General features: G+C 49.8%; 1 long non-coding RNA gene across 2 annotated transcripts; it reads right to left on the bottom strand.

The window, feature by feature from the left end:
* Positions 1-5,953: 5,953 nt before the first annotated feature.
* On the bottom strand, positions 5,954-17,180 carry LOC121134038. 2 transcript variants are annotated; one of them, XR_005871047.1, is made up of 4 exons: positions 16,741-17,180; positions 12,374-12,457; positions 10,832-11,005; positions 5,954-6,085 (listed from the first exon to the last, which is right to left on the bottom strand). It is a non-coding gene; the product is annotated as an uncharacterized LOC121134038 (long non-coding RNA). The 2 variants fall into 2 exon arrangements; XR_005871046.1 differs by lacking the exon at positions 5,954-6,085 and adding an exon at positions 7,842-8,260.
* Between the last annotated feature and the right edge of the window lie 505 nt (positions 17,181-17,685).

Here is a 17,685-nt window from a genome sequence, read left to right as displayed (position 1 = left end):
ACAAGTGTCGTTTGTCACTCCAAGGCACCTGACTCAGTAGACATCTTGACATCTGGGGCCGATGCCAAGTCCTGCTGTGAATATCTTGTGTGACTCTCACCGAGTCTTGTGGGCTCTTCTGGGGCAGGGGGTATCTTCCCAATGACACTTTGGGAAAGGGATATAAAAGACAGGTTCCCTCAGGAGACAAATATTTACAGAGTGCCTACTCTGTTCCTGAGTTTTTTCCTAGGTGTGGAGCAGGGTGAGCAAAACAGAGAAAGCCTTGTCTCCATATAGAGACAAACACACTGCACTTTTATTTGTTTGAGCCAAAAATTATATTGCTGTGGGGGCCTGCTAAGTGGCTGTGTGGGTAAAGATGATTGCCACCAAGCCTGCCAGCCACAACACCCTGATGAAGAGAGGTTGTCCTCTGACCTCCAAGCAGACATATATGCAAAATAAATGTAATAAAATATTTTAATGAAAAAAATTACCTCAAGGCTGGGCATGGTTGTGAATGCCTTTAATCCCAGCACGGGGGAGGCAGAGATTGAGGCCTGCTGCAGATTGGACAAGGCTCCAGAACAAAATCTTGTGTTAAATAAAGCAGAATCACCTCATTGAATCCCCAATACTATCCTAGATATTACATATTCCCATCATTCCCATTTTACAGATAAAGTTAGGCACAGAAAGGCCAAATGGTTTGTTGAAGGTCACATGGCTGGTAAATTCCAGGGATAGCCTGAATCCTCAGACTTTTGTTTAATAAATCCCTAAATGGAGCCTTAGGAACCCAACAAACTGTGGCACACACTGTGTGCATCACTATGGGGAAATCAATGGAATAATCTAAATGTTTATGCCCACACTGCCATAACTCTCTAGATGCCAAGCCTTAGGTGTAGATCACTTAGTCCATGTGAGGGTAAGGAAAATAACAGTGAGCCAGTAGAGGGGACAATTTCTATCAGGGGACAGTTCCCTTCCAGAGTCCATAACCATGCCTGCATCAGAGAGTTGGCTCCCTTGAGAATGGTGGAACCCATAGCTGATAGAGAATGACCTTCAGCTACTCATCCTCCTGCCTCCACCTCCAGAATGTTGAAATCCTGGTGTGGCTGCCAAACCTGCTCTATGCCTTGCTAGAAAGATAACCCACGCCAGGAGACCACTCTACCAGACAGCCATATCACAGTCCCTTTGGAAAGTTTGAACAGACAATGTTTTGTTTTGTTTTGTTTGTTTTCTCTGTTTAACAGCCCTAGCTGTCCTGGAACTCTGATCTGTAGACCAGGCTGGCCTCAAACTCACAGAGATGCGCTTGCCTCTGCCTCCCAAGTGCTAGGATTAAAGGTGTGCACCACCACCTCTCCGAGAACATACAGATTTTTGAATCTTTTTTTTTTTTTTTTTTTTTTTTTTGGTTTTTACGAGACAGGGTTTCTCTGTATTGTTTTGGAGGCTATAGGTCCAGCCCGGCCTCGAACTCACAGAGATCCGCCTGCCTCTGCCTCCCGAGTGCTAGGATTAAAGGTGTGCGCCACCACCGCCCGGCTCAGATTTTTGAATCTTTATTTAAATCAATGTTCTGTCTTATCAACAGAGTGAGTTCCAAGACAGCCAGAGCTGTTGCACAAAGAAAACCCTCCTGAAACAATAAACAAGCAAAGCTGGAGGTGTCTCAGTGGTTAGGAGCACTGGCTGCCCTTCCAGAGGTCCCAGGTTCAATTCCCAGCACCCACATGGCCGCTCACAAACTGTAACTCCAGTTCCAAGGGATCTGATGCCATCACACAGACACGACTTCTGGCAAAACCATCAATGTACATAAAGTTAAATTCTGAAAGGGGGTTGCTGGAGAGACAGTCATTGGTTAAGAGCACAGGACTGTCTGCTTCCTGGCTACCATGCTGCCATGAGGCTGGCTAAGAGAGCAACAAAGGAAGATCCTGATAAGGAAGTGCAAAGTGGTGTGGCCTCCTGCAGTAAGGACACTCTGATACCATCTGCAGGCCTCTCCTCCCTCACTGGAGCCTGAAGAGTGGTGCGGACTCATAAACTAAGGAATCTCCCCCTCTCCCAGGAGAACATCCAGGTCCCTCCTGATAAGGCCACACCAAACTCCATGGTAATTCCAGCTCTGAGATTGCAGGGTAACAAACCTGTGAACGGAATCTTCCACCCTAGAATCCCATGGTCCCATAAACGCCCCCATACACACACCCCCATTTCCTCCGAGAGATCGGTGCCCTTCATTGTTCCCACTGAAAGTCGTTTTCTCATTATGTCTTATTCCCTGCCTCTATCAGGCCCGTGTGACAGGGTCCTTGAGGCTCACATCTAGTTACCACCCATCCCTCGGGCTGTGGGATCTGACCCCCTGTGTCTGGGAACTGCTCTACCCCCACCCTATTTCACTGATTTACTCATCGTCCAGAGCAGTTGGAATGGCAGAGCTACCCCACCCGATCAGACCCGATTGCTAAAATATCTTCATCAGTGGCAAAGTAACCCTGTCCCACTGCCGGTTACCTCCCATCTTCTAGTCTCTCTCCTGGTAACTTCCGATCTGTTTCCTTTCTGTTTTGATCTTTTCTGGACATTGACTGTCATATGCTTGGTGGCTGTTCCTATCTGGCTACTCAGTAGAAACCTCGACATACACCAAAGCTCTGTCCGATTGTATGACATCCCTTCATCCGCTGATTCCACTCCCTTTTTAGAATTTTTTTTAAGATTTATTTTTATTTTACGTGCATGCACATTGCCCTGCATGGAGGTCAGAAGAGGGAATTGGGTCCTCTAGAACTGGCATGATAGATGGTTGTGAGCCACCATGTGGGTGCCGGGAATCAAACCCAGGTCCTCTGGGAAAGCAGCAAGGGCTCTTAACCACTGAGCCATCTCTACAGCCAGGAATGTTAATCGACTACCTCAGGTCCCAGAATAAACAGACTAGCAGGCATGTGAGCCTCTTCCCTCCTTTAAACACTTGTTTATTTAATTAACCAGTTATCTATCCTTGTGCTCACGCTTGCCACAGCACATGTGCAGAGGTCAGCGGACAAGGTCTCTCTCTGTGGGTCCCAGGAACTGAACTCACATTGCCAGGCTTGTAAAGTAAGGGCTTCCCTTCCTCCCGCCTTTCTTCCCCTTTCTTCCTTCAAGACAAGACCTCACTATATAGCCCTGACTGTCCTGGAACTCATCTGTAGACCAGGCTGGTCTTGAACTTACAGAGATCCACCTGCCTCTCCCAGTAGCATATGCCACCACTCCCAGTTCCTTTTCTTTTTTTGAATGTGCTTGCTTCCTAAGATGGATGGAAGGTGTTGGGCTCCAGCCCCCACGGGGTCTCTGTGAGTTGCTTGTCAGCCAATAACCACAGGTGCATCCTGTTTTCTAGTCCTGGCTCACTGCCCCAGCCTTGCCCCACTGGCATCAACCGCTAATTATGGAAACATGAACTCTTACACCTGGGGTTTCTCCACTGTGCTGTAAGTCTGTATATAAGACTGCTCCCTCCTTGCAGTAAAGACATGGATGGACACACACACACACACACACACACACACACACACACACACACACATTCTCTTAGCACAAACGGCCAGAGATGTCTTGTCTTTCGTTTAAATCTCCAGGCTTTCACCCAATACATTAGATTTGCTTGTGGCCCAGGCGCCACAGGAAGGTGTCTCCCTCAGCCTGTTAGCAGACATTTTGTCCTTTCCCTTTGAGGACTGGCTGTCATTTTTATGCTGGGTGTGGCTCTGGTGGGGATACGGCTCAGTAGAGTACTTGCTGAACACACGAACCCTAGGAGCCATCCCCAGCACCACCGAGAGGAATAAAAACAGGCATGGTATGGTGGATGCCTGTGATCCTAGCTCTCAGGAAATAGAGACAGGAGGCTCATCTATGGCTACATCGTGACTTTGAGGCCAACCTGGGCAACATAAGGCCCTGTCTCAAAGTAGAAGCAGTGGTGGCACACGACTTTAATCCCAGCACTCAGGAGGCAGAGGCAGGTGGATCTCTGTGTGAGTTCCAGGCCAGCCTGGTCTACAAGAGCGAGTTCCAGGAGAGCCGCCAAAGCCGCAGAGAAACCCTGTCTCAAAAAAAAAAAAAAAAAAAAAAGGACAAAAAGAACAAGGAGGGAAACATGAAAAACCTCTTAAGGAGAAGCACCTCCTGGGACAGCTCCCCTGCCAAGTACTCCAGGCATTTGGGGATGCCACAGCCCTCTGTCCAAGCTTCCTCAGCGATGCTCCACAAAACCATCAAATACTGGCCACAGACAGAACAGCCTGGGTCCGCAGAGACTCCGTGGTCTGTGGGCCAGCCAGGCCACTTTTCCAAGAAATTCATTGATTGCGGTGAAGAGACCAGGATAAGTCAGGTTAATGCCAGGGTCTCGGGCTAAGTGCTCTCCACAATCCCAAGGCAACCAGCCCCGTGGTCACCATCCTGGCTGTGTCTCCACTAGCCCAATGTCAGGGTCTGCAGAATCAGAAGAAAGGGTCCAGTGTGTCTTTTGGACGGAATGTATCTTCTGCTCATATATCACACCTGTGACCCCAGTGTTCAGGGGCTGAGGCACCCTTCCACACTGTTCATGTTTTTAAAGTTCTGAACAGACATTACTTAAAAGGCAAAAAAAAATTCAGGCTAAAATATTGGTCTCAATTGTTTCTTTTTTTTTTTTCCGCCCAGCCTTGGTCTCAATTGTTATTGCATCCTTTAGCACAGCCCGCTGGTAGTGACACGCACACCTTTAATCCCAGCGCTAGGGAGACAGAGAGGCAGGGGAATCTCTGAGCTGGAGGCCAGCCAGGTCTACAGAGTGAGTTCCAGGACAGCCAGGGCTACATAGAGAAACCCTGTCTCAAAAAATAAAATAACATGGACTGGACGATGTCCCGGAAGTGGGTGGCTCACAAATGCCCATGACTAAGGGACCAGGGGTCCAGCAATGGTGTCTTCTGGTCTCCACCAGCACTTGCATTCACATGTTACAAAAGCACACAGATAATCACAAATAGAAGATCTTCAAACCATGTAGCAATGTATGCATGTAAGCATTTTGCCTGTATGTATGGAAGTGTAACACATGCTTGGTGTCCTGGTATTGTGAGCCATCATATGGATGGTAGGGACCGACTTGGGTCCTCTGCAAGAGCAACAAGCACTCTTGACTGCTATGCCAACTCTCCAGCCCCCACTAGACACTTTTTTTTTTGAGACAGGGTTTCTCTGTGGCTTTGGAGGCTGTCCTGGACGTGCGCCACCAACACCCGGCTCCCACTATACACTTTTAAGTTTTGCAAGTGAAGTCTGTGCTAGGGACAGAAGCGAATGTTTTCCAGTTCTGCATTGGCTCCCTCACCTCAATGCCTCAGGATGGGGCTGTGTTCTGGGTTATGAATAGTGTCCTTTTTAGAAGAGGGAGTCAGGGGACCAATGGGGTGGCTCCGTAGGTAAGAGTGCTTGCCACAAGCCTCATGGCCTACGTTCAAACCCTGGAACCTACTGGTGAAAAGAGAGACCCCTCTCCCAGAAGCTGTCCTCTGACCTTCACATTTGCAATCTGACAAAGCAGTGGAAACAAAAACAGGAGGCGGTTATGACGCAGTTGCTATGGATGCATAGGAGACCAGCAGATGAAGGACGCTGGGAGTGTGGTTATCTGCCACCCGAGGAGCAGCCTCAGAAGGAAGCCACTCTGCCCAGTCTGGGCCTTGGACATCTAAAACCGAGGAGCCCATCTCTGTGGGTAGAGTCTGGGAAATTAACACACGGGACAGAGATACATTTGCTTTTATTATACGTCAGATGATAATTATGTCCTTCACACCCCCCCCCAAAGGCTGGAGTCTGATCTCACAGTCTTTTTCTTTCTTTCTTTTTTTTTTTTTTTTTGGTTTTTCGAGACAGGGTTTCCCTGTGTAGCTTTGGAGGCTGTCCTGGAACTAGCTCTGTAGACCAGGCTGGCCTCGAACTCACAGAGATCCGCCTGCCTCTGCCTCCCAAGTGCTGGGATTAAAGGCGTATGCCACCAACGCCTGGCTCTCACAGTCTTTTTCGATTGACTAATCTGAAAAGAAAAGAGAATGGAGTCATTGCTTCAGGCCATCAAATTCCTGGGAAGATAGCTGGGAGCCTGTGAACAAAAGGTTTGGTGGGTGGAGCAGGGATTGAGATATTTACATAGAAAGTCTTAGTAAGTTAGAGGGGCTGGGGTAAAACTATTTAAATCTCTTGTCCTAAACACAAGCTTTATAGTATTTGATATAAAATACTCATACTCAACTGCCAACATAAGGCAGAGGCAGCAAAGCCCAAGTACAAATGAACTGTTGTGGCTGTGTTCTTTCTTTCTTTCTTTTTTTTTTTTTTTTTTTTGGTTTTTCGAGACAGGGTTTCTCTGTGTGGCTGTGTTCTAATAAATGTTTATTCATAAAAACATGGGACCAGCCTAGGTTTTGAGCATTGATTTACTCTCCAATCGTGTTCATGTTTTTTGTTAGATGCAGTCATGATTGTGAGATAAATGTGACAGGGTCACCGGGTAGTGGTGGTACACACCTTTTATCCCAGCATTCGGGGGAGGCAGAGGCAGGCAGATCTCTGTGAGTTCCAGGACAGCCAGGACTGTTACACAGAGAAACCCTGGCTCAGATTTCTTTGTAGAGACCAGGATGGAAGTGTGGTTGTGTGTGGGAGGATGGTGGAATGGGGGAGGGGTGGTTCTCAAACATTCCAGGAAAGGACTCTGCCACTTAACAGTAATGACAGCCCTCGGCTGTTTCCAGAAAGGCCTATTATCTGACAGGCAGGCCTTCAATCCTCCCTGAAGCTTCCCAAGTTGTTGGGTCTGCAGGTGTTCATCTCCCTGTCACTGAAGCTTCTATTTATTTATTTTATTATTTTTGAGACAGGGTCTCGTGTAGCCCAGGCTGTCTTTAAATTACCTAAGTAACTGAGGAACTTCTGATCCTCTGACCTTCGCCTCCCAAGTGCCGGGGTCACAAGTGCACATCACTGTGACTGGCTCGTGCATTGCTGGAGCTGGAACTCAGGACTTGCACATGCTGGGCACTCTGCCAACTGAGGTACAGCCCAAGCTCTGCCTCTAAAAAATTCCTTCTTATGTGGGTGTGTGTGGGTACATCCTGTGTGTGTGTCTGCGGCACCAGAAAAGACCCTTAGGTCCCTTGGAGGTATAGTTACAGGCAGCTGTAAGCAGCCAGACATAGACCCTGGGATCTAAACCTTGGTCCTAATGATTGAGCAAGAGTCAACATAATTTTTTTTTGAAACAAGAGTATGTTAGTTAGAGTTTCTATTGCTCTGTTGGACACCATGACCACAGCAACTCTTATAAACATTTAATTGGAGCTGGCTTACAGTTCAGAGGTTCAGTCCATTGTCATGGTGAGAAGCATGGCGGCATGCAGGCAAACATGGTGTTGGAGAGGTAACTGAAAATTCTACATCTTGATCCACAGGCAACAGGAAGTGAACTGATGATGAGCTTGAGCATAGGAGACCTCAAAGTCCTCCAACAAGGCCATACCCACACCTCTTTTTTGTTTGTTTGTTTGTTGTTTTTGGGTTTTTTGAAACAGGGTTTCTCTGTGGCTTTGGAGGCTGTTCTGGACCAGGCTGGTCTCAAACTCACAGAGATCCGCCTACCTCTGCCTCCCGAGTGCTGGGATTAAAGGTGTGTGCCACCACCACTGGCCACACACCCACACTTCTTTTTTTTTTTTTTTTTTTTCGAGACAGGGTTTCTCTGTGGCTTTGGAGGCTGTCCTGGAACTCGCTCTGTAGACCAGGCTGGCCTCGAACTCACAGAGATCCGCCTGCCTCTGCCTCCCGAGTGCTGGGATTAAAGGCTCGAGCCACCAACGCCCGGCTGGGGGAGAGGCATCCTTAAAACATAACTCTTACAAAAACAATTTCAATGAACACTATTCTAGAAACTTCTTGTGAGATTTCCCTTCAGGTTTCACCAGTCAAGAAAGACAGTTGCTGGGAAATAAGTATTTTCAGTGTGAGTATTGATGTCAGAGTCCCAGCAAGGGAGAAGAGGACCAAGGGAGATAGCTGGCCACTGTTTCTCATCACGCAGCTGGCATTGCTGGCTTCCAGCTCTATGACTTGGGACTTTCTGAACCGTTGTGTCTTCCGCTGTCTGTGGAGACGGTGGCACATGGGAAACTGGAGTTATCCGGGAGATTCACGCAGCCACCTGAGGACTTCTTGCCTGTCAGCAGGGAGAGGTCACTGAGAAATGGTTGCCATGGTGACTACGCTGCCATGCCATAGGATGACGCGGGGAGCTTGGAAAGAGCAGCGGACTTTGCACCTTGGGGCTTCAGACAGGCAGCGGATGTTAGTGGACACACCCTGCTCACACCAAGCTGCTTGGCTGTGCTTTCCCTATCTGCAAGGCGGGGCAAGGTCCAAGGGCAGGGCTCCCTGCCATTCTACTCCACAAAACCCTCCTCGGGCGGGGGAGATGGCTCAGTGGATAACACGCTGGCTGTGAAAGCGGGAGGGGCCTGCGTCCTGAACCCGCTGCCTAGCTAGACTGGCCAGCTCCATGTTCAGACAGAGACAGACCCTGCCTTGGTGGATAGAGTGGAGGTTTAGGAAGGCATGTGTGCCTGAACACTGGGAAGAACACCACACACACACACACACACACACACACACACACACACACACACACACATCATATGCATATCACACACACATGTCACGTGCATATCACACGCACATGCAAATGCCCACAAAATAAAAGCACTTACTGAGCACCAGGATCGGGGCAGTGAGTAAAACAGACCCTTCGCCCACTCGCCCTTCATGGGGAAGATAATAATTCTTTCTGTGCAGCCGCTGAAGGAAGGAGCAGGGGACACAGACTAACCCTGAGGAGGAAGTGGGCCACAGAGGATGCTAGGCTGTGGTACAATGACAGCTGGAGAACAGGACACGGCAACTGCCATTCGCGAGAACCAGAACACGCGCACGGGAAAAAAGCGCGGGACTGAAGACGGTCAGAATGGTTCACACCTTCAATCCAGTATGGGGAAACAAAGGACTAGAGGATGATGGGAGTTTGAGGCCAGCCTGCTCTACAAGGTGATCCAGGGGTAAGGACCCAGGCATTATGCTAGCCCGCCCCCTCACCTGGCAGAATGTACCCAGGCAGTACCCTGGTCAGCCCCAACTTCCCCAGCTCCGACATCACCATGCAGTCTGCACGCAGGTGCAAAGGAGCCTTTAAAACGGAACTCCGCCCCCCCCGCTTGAAGGGGCCAACAGAACTTTTCCTGCCTCCCTCTTTGCTTTTTCTTTTTTTTTTTCCTGCCTCCCTCTTCGCTCTTTTTCTTTTTCTTTTCTTTTTTTGGTTTTTCGAGAAAGGGTTTCTCTGTGGCTTTGGAGGCTGTCCTGGAACTCACTCTGTAGACCAGGCTGACCTCGAACTCACAGAGATCCGCCTGCCTCTGCCTCCTGAGTGCTGGGATTAAAGGCGTGCGCCACCAACGCCCGGCGTTCTCTCTCTTTTTCTTTCTATCTCTGTTCCCCCTCTTTCTCTTTCCTTTCTACTCCCGCCGCTTTCTAGTAAAACTTCTCACTTAAGCGCTGTCTGCCAGGCACGTTTGTCCCTCGCCTGCCGTGGAATCCTCCAAGGTCCCCCACACGCTTTATTCCTAACACTTAGCCTAGGTTAGTCAGACATTGTCTCAAAACCCCAAACTAAGCAAACACGAAAAGGCGGATCAATGATTTAAAACCACAGCAGAGTTCAGGTATGGCTTGATCCAGCAGCTCTGAGGATGCTCTCGGGGCTGGTCTCTCTCTGCCTCTGGCCTCCCCATCATTCAGTTCATCTTGTGTCAATCCGGTTCCCTCAGTCAGGCCTTCCGCTGTGGGTGGGAAGCCTGCTGCGAGTGTCTCCCTCGTCCTTCCCCTCAGATACCCAGGCGGCAGCTTCACCCATTCAACCAAAGAAGCAAAGATTTTGGTCCTGGAGCTCCCTGGTCCACATGATGTATGTATGTATGTATTTGTGTGTGTGTGTGTGTGTGTGTGTGTGTGTGTGTGTGTGTGTGTGTGTGCTGTGTATGTATGTATATTTAATCATCTGTGAGGAAGTAAAGGCCCAGCTGCTTCATGGAGGTGCCTGGCAGGAACGGGGCAGGTCTGCTCTGAGCTGACAGCCCCACCACCGACAGACAGAGGCTGTGAGCAGTTCTGGGTTGGCCAGTTGTGGTGCTCAGCAGAGATGGTGTCTCTGGGTCAGTCTCATTTTAATTAATCAATTAATTTTTTTTTTTGGTTTTTCGAGACAGGGTTTCTCTGTGGCTTTGGAGGCTGTCCTGGAACTCACTTTGTAGACCAGGCTGGCCTCGAACTCACAGAGATCCGCCTGCCTCTGCCTCCTGAGTGCTGGGATTAAAGGCGTGCGCCACCACCGCCCGGCTAATCAATTCATTTTTGAGGCAGGATTTCAAGTAGCTCAGGCTAGCCCAGACTTAGCTTTGTAGCTAGGACTATAGTCACAGGTCTCCATGCCTGGCTTGCTTATTACTGCCCCAGACTCCCCAGTGCTCCTGGGAACTGGTTCAGAATCAGTCTTTAAAGCCTGCACTGGGGGCCAGAGATGTGGCGTGGTTGGTAGTGACCTCACCTGGCATGCACGGTTGGCCCTGGGTTCCGTTCCCAGCACCACATGAGCCCGACCTTGTGGAACACACTTGGCATCCCAGGATTCAGGAGGTGGAGGCGGGAGGATAAGCGTGATTGCTCAGCAAGGAAGTGAGATTACCTTCTTCCCCCAGTGAGTGATGGGAGTTGCTAAGGAAACCCAGCTGCTGTGTCTCCAGCTGCACCGTCCCTGTGTTTTCTCTTGAGGGCCTGAGCTGAGGCAACCTGCAGCGGTGATGCATTTGACCAAATGTGTCTTGTGTGTCAGTCAGCTTTCCAAACTGCAGCAAAACACCTGAGGGTTAATTTACAAACAAGAAAGGTTTGTTCTGTCTTAGCTGTGGACGCTTTATTGGCTCAGATGGCTGCTGGCTCTGAGTCAAGGGAGGAGAAGGTGGCTGGGAAGTGAGACAGAGAGGGAGAGAAGGGCAGGCTTTCCAGTGTCCTCTCCAAGTACAGCCCCAGGGGTTCCTCCCTCCAGGTTCCACCCCCTTTGTGTTTGGCTGTCCTGAAACTCGCTCTGTAGACCAGGCTGGTCTCGAACTCACAAAGATCCGCCTGCCTCTGCCTCCCGAGTGCTGGGATTAATGGCATGCACCACCACTGCCTGGCTATGGTACCTTTTTTATTGTTGTTTGTTTTTTTTTTTGCTTTGACAGGGTTTCACTATGCTGTGGCCCAGGCTGGCCTTGAACTCACAGCAAACCTTCTGCCTCTGGTCGCAGAGCCTGGATCCACAGCATTAACTGCTTTCCTTGTCCCAGTCTCTCTGTCTCCTCCTGAAGTTTCGTGGGACTCCCCCCAGCATCCCAATTTACAGCCCAATCCAGGCCTCCTAGACTCTAGTCTGTGTCCTCCCCTTCACCCTGGTGACAGAGAGGAACTCTAGGAATCTCTGTACCGCACAGAAGGTCTTGGGGGCATCCGGGAGAAGCATTGCATCTCAAACACAAATGTGCAAGGCTGTGAAGCCTGGTGTGCACAGGCCTTTCCACTCTGTGGAAACCCCTGGCTTAAACATTCCAAGTCATGCAGGCCAAGAATCCTCAGGCTTCGCTGGGCGTTGGTGGTGCACACCTTTAATCCCAGCCCTCGGGAGGCAGAGGCAGGCGGATCTCTGTGAGTTTGAGACCAGCCTGGACTACCAAGCGAGTTCCAGGACAGCCTCCAAAGCCACAGAGAAACCCTGTCTCGAAAAACCAAAAAAAAAAAAAAAAAAAGAGTGCACCAGTTTCTCCTCCCAAGCTGCCACAGGAAGGCATCAACCCCCAGATAGGCACACACAGAGGCATCACACAAAGGAACAAAAACAAAACAGGACTGGGGATGCAGCTAAGCCGGTACAGTGTTTGCCAAGCACGCGCAAGGCCCTGGGTTCGACTCAGGAGATGTGGTCTGCCTGTCATCCCAGCGCTCGGGAGGTCAGCGGGGCATCAGAAAGCATTCCTTCGCAGTCACACAGTACATCCACAGCCAGCCTGGGTTACACGAGACCCTGGCTTAAAAAAAGAAACAAAGCAGAAAACCCCCAAAATAACCACCCTCAAAGCAGAAAATGAGGCCATGTCCAAGCTGCCTTAACTACTGTTTCTAGACGCCTCGGGGACTCTAGGAGGATCTGGAAATTGGCGGTTGGGTATAAGCAGATGAGAAGAAGCCTTACCATGTCATTCACAGTGGCAAGTGTGGGCAAGACCAAAGCAATCCAGTTTTGTCTCTGATGCCAGCGATGTTTTCCCATTGAAGACTTCTTGGTGTTTTGTAGGTGAAAGGAAAGAGAGAGAGAAGAAATTGGCAAGTGAAAGCAGCCATGTTTTAGGACACCCCCCCCCAATTTAAGCAGCAAACAGGACATGGGTGGGGTCCCTACATGGACCCTAGTGTCATCTGCCTGTGTTGGCACCCTAGCCCTGCCATCTGCCAGCTGTGCGACTTGTAAAAAGCCCTTCAGCCTCTCTGGACCTCCACAGCCTCATCTGTAAAATGGGATAATAACGGGGAGGTTATCATGTCACAGCAATGTCCTATGGACAGGGACAAGGTATTGGGATCGGTCTGTTGCATCATAACTGCCAAGCATCAGGAACACTTAATACTGTGCCATTGTCACCGCTTTGGGTCATGGGTAAGGCAATGGGAAATTGTTGGGGAGACTGGTAAGAAATGAGGGGGTCGGCTGGGCGTTGGTGGCGCACGCCTTTAATCCCAGCACTTGGGAGGCAGAGGCAGGCGGATCTCTGTGAGTTCGAGGCCAGCCTGGTCTACAAGAGCTACACAGAGAAACCCTGTCTCAAAAAACCAAAAAAAAAAAAAAAAAAAAAAAAAAAAGGAATGAGGGAGTCGGATCCTTGTGTGATTCTGGGCCTCAGTTTATACAAAGATGAACACGACAGTGCAGGGACCCCAGGACCACAGACACTGTTCTGAGTGTTTGCTATCATCCCTAATCTTCAGAGCTGCTTTCTGGAGGATGGGCAGTTAGCACTCCCGATGAGGAGATTGGGTGCAGAGAGGGACAGCAGTTTACCTGAGGCAACACAGTTTCTTCTAATATTGTTCTTATTGTTGCATTTATCTGTGTGTGGGCATGCACCTGTATACATAATATCCACACAACGGTTCACATGTGGGAGCCAGATGACTGTTATGGTGGAAATTCCAACCAAACCCCCTCACCTATCTCTCTCTAAACCCTGCTGCATCTCAGAAAGCCCGCCAAAGATGACCCCTCCCCAAAAGATGCTCAAGACCACTCCCACAGTGTATTTAAACTCTCTCCTAGAAAACAGACTTGGGGTTTTTCCAGTCTCCTATCTGGAGCAATGGAAGGCCATCCGGGAGCATTGTATCCATTAAACGTGGGCTTTTTCTTTTTTCTTTTTTTTTCTTTTTCTTTTTCTTTTTGGTTTTTTGAGACAAGGTTTCTCTGTATTGTTTTGGAGACTGTCCTGGAACTAGCTCTGTAGACCAGGCTGGCCTCGAACTCACAGAGATCCGCCTGCCTCTGCCTCCCGAGGGCTGGGATTAAAGGCGTGCGCCACCAACGCCCGGCAAACGTGGGCTTTTTCTAATTGGGTTTGATTTGGTCTGATTTGGATTACTGCATTGGCAGGGAGGCTTATCAGGTTTAGAAACTTTTCATCTGGAGGACAGCTGGTGAGAATCAGTTCCCGCCTTCTGTCAGATCCAGGTCCTCAGGCATGATGGCAAATGCCTGTAACCACCGAGTCATTTTTCACCAGCCGAGGTCACACAGCTACACCACTTCAAAGACCCATGGAGGCGTGTGAGGTCAGTGTTGTCCACCTGTCCCAGGAGCTGGTGGTGGAGCCCGCTGGCCCACCCTGTCCCATCTGTAGGTCTTCCTGGCTTGCTAGGCCCTGGTGCTGGGAGCTGGTCTAGGGAGGGTTTTGGATCTGATGAGCTTGGAACCCCAGGGCCTCCTAGTCCGTTCCTTCCCTTTTACGATGGGGACAGAGGTATGGCTGGCTTTCCCAGCAGCCTCTGCTTCCTTTGCGTCTCCTTCCTCATTTCATGCCCTCTTTCTCAGCATCACTCGGGGTCATGTGAAGATCTTGGGACACCAGTGGAAGGTGACCAAGCTGCTTCATCAGCGCAAGGCTTCTTAACTGGATTAGGGAGGAGGAGAGTGGGTGGGAGGCTTGGGGGGGGTGGGGCAAAATTCCAACCAGAGCCATTAAAAGATACTGCTCGGGGCTTGACGAAACCGGGGGCTTGGCACACTGTCTCAGAGAGCTGAGGGTGTACACACGTGTCCTCCAGCAGACAGAGGACATCCGGCAGGGGATGCTTGGGGGAGGGGGACCAGGAAGCTGTTCGATTATCCAGCTGCTTCAGTCTAAATATGTTGCACATCTGGTGGCCTAGAAATTGCCTGTGATTTCATAGCCACTGACTTGCTGTCTGGGCTTGAGCTCGGCTCTAGGGGAGGGAGGAAAAGAGAAGAGGGAGGGAGGAGGGGGGAGGCAGTCCAGAAAGAAAGGAGAGGGGCAAAGGGTGGGGGGAGGAGCAGAGGGAGGAGGAGGAGGTGGAAGAGGAGGAATTGGAGGAGGAGGTGGAGGAGGGGGAGGAGGAGGGGGAGGAGGAGGAGGGGGAATTGGAGGAAGGACAGCAGCTTGTTCGCACAAACAGCCACCGGGTTTCTCTGTTCTGCCAAAACTGGAGCTGGTTTGTGCCAGGCCTTGATGGGAAGTGCTGATCTCTTCTGAGGAAGAGCAGACTTGAGGAAGAGGCTCTTAATATAAGTGATCAGCTGCTCCCAAACGGGCCTATTTCACTCTCTGCTTTGTAACCTTCTGATAGGACCAGGGACGGTGCCAGCGTGGTTACCCACTTTCTTCTACAAACACAGAGCATCTGCGGTTTCTTTCTGACAGGATGTGGGGTAATGTGTCCAAGCAAGGGTAGGGCCTTTCAATGACAGTTGTGGGACATAGAGAAGGTGGTCACATGGAAAGTTCCAAAACAGGGAAGGACAATTTTTTGTCCCTCTGCTAGGTGATGAGCAGTGGCTGCTTTGGGGCAGCAGGTGGGGGGGTTCTGAGGCCACATCTCAGAGTGAATGAGTTCAGTAATGGATTGCTAATGTCTGTCATTAAGTTGGCAGGGGCAGGCAGGGTGGGTTGCTGTTCCATGTCTGCAGATTCAAACAGCTGTGTGTTGAAAGTATTTAGAAACAGTGGGTAAAGCAGCGAATTTGAGATTGAAGAAAGATGGGCCTGGAGGTGGCCTCACTTTCTGATTTGTTGCTGTTTCTTATTTTTTGTTTGTTTGTTTGTGTATGTTTTTTGTTTTTTAAGACAGGGTTTCTCTGTGTAGCCTTGGCTGTCATGCAAGTCACTCTGTAGACCAGGCTGGCCTTTAACACACAGAGATCCACCTGCCTCTGCCTCCTGAGTGCTGTGATTAAAGGCGTGTACCACTGCCACCACCACCCAGTTCTGAATTTTTTTTTGAGACAGTGTCTCATGTAGCTCAGGCTATCCTTGAACCCACCATGTAGCTGAGGGTGACCTTGAACTCCTGATCCTCCTACCTACACTCCTAAGTGATAGAATTATAGGCATGCATCAGTATACTGGGTGTACTTGGTACTGGGGATTGGAATTCATCTCATGCATGGTAGGCAAACACTCTACTGACGGAGTCACAGCTGAGATCTCTCCTTTGCCCGTCGTTCATGATCCTTCTGTCTTAGACTACTGAGTGCTGGGATTCCAGGCAAGCACACTCCCCTAGGTGTCTAACCATGCCTGGCTACTGCCTCAGGTATCATTGTCTGGGGACAGGAAACAAAGAGGCCCAGCTCTGTTAGCTCTTACCGTCTCAGAACCTCCTGCCTGCCTACTTGCATGAAGCAGACAGGGGCAGGCAGGAAAGTACTAGCTAATGGACTGGGCATGGGGTCTAAATGCTCACAAGTTAGACATGTTAGAAATTAAGAATGAGCCGGAGCCGGGCGTTGGTGGCGCACGCCTTTAATCCCAGCACTCGGGAGGCAGAGGCAGGCGGATCTCTGTGAGTTCGAGGCCAGCCTGGTCTACAGAGCGAGTTCCAGGACAGCCTCCAAAGCCACAGAGAAACCTTGTCTCGAAAAACCAAAAAAAAAAAAAAAAAAAGAAAGAAAGAAAGAAAAAAGAATGAGTCGGGCAGTGGTGGTGTATACCTTTAATCCCGGGAGGCAGAGGTCGGTGGATCTCTGTGAGTTTGAGGACAGCCAGAGCTGCAAAGTGAGACCCTAGCTTAAAACCAAAAATAAGAAAAGAAATTAACTGTGGTTTGTACACAAGACCCTGGCCCACAGTCTCAAGGGCTGAGCACTTTCTGAGCAGCCTGGCCACAGGACATACCAGCGGTCACTGTATAAGCTATCAGGATGGCAGGGCATGGCAGTGACCACTGTGTGTGTTACTGGGATGGCAGGGCAGGGCATGGCAGGTGGGCGCTGTCTCTTCAGACCTGGGACTCCCAAACGTGACCAGCCCTTGAAGAGCCTGAGGTTGTACTCACCCAGGTGCCTCAGCTCAGGGTCCCCAGGTTCTTCTGAATTGCCTGGTTGCGGGTTCCTAGGACCATGTCCCAGCATCTCGGAAGAAACGCGTTGGCATCTCAGTGTGTTCGGCTTCAGCAATAGAGCACGCTTCCTCCCGCCTGACATCATTCCCAGGAATAGACAGCAATTACCACCCCAAGCCAGTGTAGAAGGGAAATGAGGTGGCATATGATCTGAGTGTGCCGTGTGAGGATCTGTGCAGGTCCCAAGGATTCTTTTCTGTGAGGAATCTCCATGCAACTGCCAATCTGCCAGGTCAACAGCTCTCAGAGGCTGCTTAGATCACGGCACTTCATAGATGGGCATTGGCCTAAGGTCACCATGGGGGACAATTACTCTAAGGACAGTGCAACTCAAACAAGTTTGGGAACTGTTTTTATTTTTATTATTATTGTTGTTGTTGCTGCTGTTGTTATTATTATTTATTTACATATTGGTTTCTTTTCTTTTCTTTTTTTTTTTTATTTTTCGAGACAGGGTTTCTCTGTGGCTTTGGAGGCTGTCCTGGAACTAGCACTTGTAGACCAGGCTGGCCTGGAACTCACAGAGATCCGCGTGCTGGGATTAAAGGCGCCAACAATGCCCAGCTGTTTTTTTTTTTTTTAATAATTTGTGTGTGTGCAGTATCCCCAAAGGCCAGAAGAGGGCATCAGCTGGAGCTCAAGGTAGTTACATTTCTGTGTCAGTTCTGAGAACCAAACCCAGGTCCTCTGCAAGACCAGCCAGTGCTCTTAGCTCTTAACCACCAAGCCATCTCTCCCTCTCCCCATCATCTGTGTGTGTGTGTGTGTGTGTGTGTGTGTGTGTGTGAGAGAGAGAGAGAGAGAGAGAGAGAGAGAGAGAGAGAGAGAGAGAGAGAGAGAGAGAGAGAGAGAGAGAGAGGGGAAAGAGGGGAGAGAGGG

The sequence above is a fragment of the Mesocricetus auratus genome, unplaced genomic scaffold (genome assembly GCF_017639785.1).
Source record: "Mesocricetus auratus isolate SY011 unplaced genomic scaffold, BCM_Maur_2.0 Super-Scaffold_100025, whole genome shotgun sequence".
In the NCBI taxonomy this organism is placed as follows: domain Eukaryota; kingdom Metazoa; phylum Chordata; class Mammalia; order Rodentia; family Cricetidae; genus Mesocricetus; species Mesocricetus auratus.
Note: the sequence above shows the minus strand (reverse complement) of the source record. Positions and strands in the feature narration are given on the sequence as shown.